The following is a 2,901-nucleotide window of genomic DNA, read 5'->3' as shown; positions in this document are numbered from 1 at the left end:
GGTCCGGTTCTGGAAATATGGCGCCTCCAAACAAAAGGCTCCGCTCTGCCGCCACCAAGACGCAGCACTGCGCAGGCGCCACCGCGCGGAGCATCATGGGAGCCGTAGTCCCGTTTCGGCAGCGTTCGCCGAACTCGCGAATAGTGAACTCTGGGAGCGAGATTATGGGCCGGAGGCTGATCCGACGGGGGGGGGACCATAAGTGACGAAAGGAAATGAAAGGCCGAGAACGTGTTATTATCGGTATAAAAATATATAGAGAGAGGTAAAGATCGCCAGGGTGGAAACTACACTTCCCAGAATGCACTGCGTGTGAACCGGAAGTGGACTGGAGAGAAACAGCTGAGAGATACAGACCCGTGGATTGTTGTTATCGTCTGGTAAGACATTTATATATACATATATCTACTATTGTGAGGGATAGATATCAGTGATATAGAGGAGGTGAGGTATTAGGAGGATATATATATAGTGATATAGAGGAGGTGAGGTATTAGGAGGATATATATATATAGTGATATAGAGGAGGTGAGGTATTAGGAGGAGATAGATAGATAGTGATATAGAGGAGGTGAGGTATTAGGAGGAAATATATATATATATAGTGATATAGAGGAGGTGGGGTATTAGGAGGATATATATATATATATATAGTGATATAGAGGAGGTGAGGTATTAGGAGGAAATATATATATAGTGATATAGAGGAGGTGAGGTATTAGGAGGATATATATATAGTGATATAGAGGAGGTGAGGTATTAGGAGGAGATATATATAGTGATATAGAGGAGGTGAGGTATTAGGAGGATATATATATAGTGATATAGAGGAGGTGAGGTATTAGGAGGATATAGATATATAGTGATATAGAGGAGGTGAGGTATTAGGAGGAGATATATATAGTGATATAGAGGAGGTGAGGTATTAGGAGGAGATATATATAGTGATATAGAGGAGGTGAGGTATTAGGAGGAGATATATATATAGTGATATAGAGGAGGTGAGGTATTAGGAGGAAATATATATATAGTGATATAGAGGAGGTGGGGTATTAGGAGGATATATATATATATATATATATATATATATATATATATATACTATATAGTGATATAGAGGAGGTGAGGTATTAGGAGTATATATATATATATATATATATATATATATATAGTGATATAGAGGAGGTGAGGTATTAGGAGGATATATATATATAGTGATATAGAGGAGGTGGGGTATTAGGAGGATATATATATATATATACTATATAGTGATATAGAGGAGGTGAGGTATTAGGAGGAAATATATATATAGTGATATAGAGGAGGTGGGGTATTAGGAGGATATATATATATATATATATATATATATATATACTATATAGTGATATAGAGGAGGTGAGGTATTAGGAGGATATATATAGGGATATAGAGGAGGTGAGGTATTAGGAGGATATAGATATATAGTGATATAGAGGAGGTGGGGTATTAGGAGGATATATATATATATATATATATATATATATATATATATATATATATACTATATAGTGATATAGAGGAGGTGAGGTATTAGGAGTATATATATATATATATATATATATATATATATATAGTGATATAGAGGAGGTGAGGTATTAGGAGGATATATATATATAGTGATATAGAGGAGGTGGGGTATTAGGAGGATATATATATATATATATACTATATAGTGATATAGAGGAGGTGAGGTATTAGGAGGAAATATATATATATATATATATATATATATATATATATATATATACTATATAGTGATATAGAGGAGGTGGGGTATTAGGAGGATATATATATATATATATATATATATATATATATATATTATATAGTGATCTAGAGGAGGTGAGGTATTAGGAGGATATATATAGGGATATAGAGGAGGTGAGGTATTAGGAGGATATAGAGGAGGTGCGGTATTAGGAGGATATAGAGGAGGTGCGGTATTAGGAGTATATATATATAGGGATATAGAGGAGGTGCGGTATTAGGAGTATATATATATATATATATATATATATATATATATATATATATATATAGTGTGATATAGAGGAGGTGAGGTATTAGGAGGATATAGAGGAGGTGCGGTATTAGGAGTATATATATAGGGATATAGAGGAGGTGAGGTATTAGGAGGATATAGAGGAGGTGCGGTATTAGGAGTATATATATAGGGATATAGAGGAGGTGCGGTATTAGGAGTATATATATATATATATATATATATATATATATATATATATATATATAGTGATATAGAGGAGGTGAGGTATTAGGAGGATATATATAGGGATATAGAGGAGGTGAGGTATTAGGAGGATATATATATATATATATATATATATAGTGATATAGAGGCGGTGAGGTATTAGGAGGATATATATAGGGATATAGAGGAGGTGAGGTATTAGGAGGATATATATATATATATATATATATATATATATATATATATATATATATATATATATAGTGATATAGAGGAGGTGAGGTATTAGGAGGAGATATATATAGGGATATAGAGGAGGTGAGGTATTAGGAGGATATAGATATATAGTGATATAGAGGAGGTGAGGTATTATTAGGAGATATATATAGGGATATAGAGGAGGTGAGGTATTAGGAGGATATAGATAGTGATATAGAAGAGGTGAGGTATTATTAGGAGATATATATAGGGATATAGAGGAGGTGAGGTATTAGGAGGAGATATATATAGTGATATAGAGGAGGTGAGGTATTTGTAGGATATATATAGTGATATAGAGGTGGTGAGGTATTATTAGGAGATATATATAGGGATATAGAGGAGGTGAGGTATTAGTAGGATATAGATATATAGTGATATAGAGGAGGTGAGGT

At 33.5% G+C, this 2,901-nt stretch overlaps 1 protein-coding gene across 1 annotated transcript in view; it reads left to right on the top strand.

Moving 5' to 3' along the window:
- Positions 1-88: 88 nt before the first annotated feature.
- The window catches only part of SNX11 (sorting nexin 11), a 39,532-nt gene continuing 36,719 nt past the window's right edge, over positions 89-2,901 (top strand). Inside the window, exon 1 of the mRNA XM_056547992.1 lies at positions 89-380. The gene's annotated coding sequence lies outside the window, so the exon portion shown is untranslated. The remainder of the gene's footprint in view (positions 381-2,901) is intronic.

Source organism: Hyla sarda, chromosome 12 (genome assembly GCF_029499605.1).
Source record: "Hyla sarda isolate aHylSar1 chromosome 12, aHylSar1.hap1, whole genome shotgun sequence".
Taxonomy (NCBI): Eukaryota; Metazoa; Chordata; class Amphibia; order Anura; family Hylidae; genus Hyla; species Hyla sarda.
This window is presented reverse-complemented; position numbering and strand designations above follow the sequence as displayed.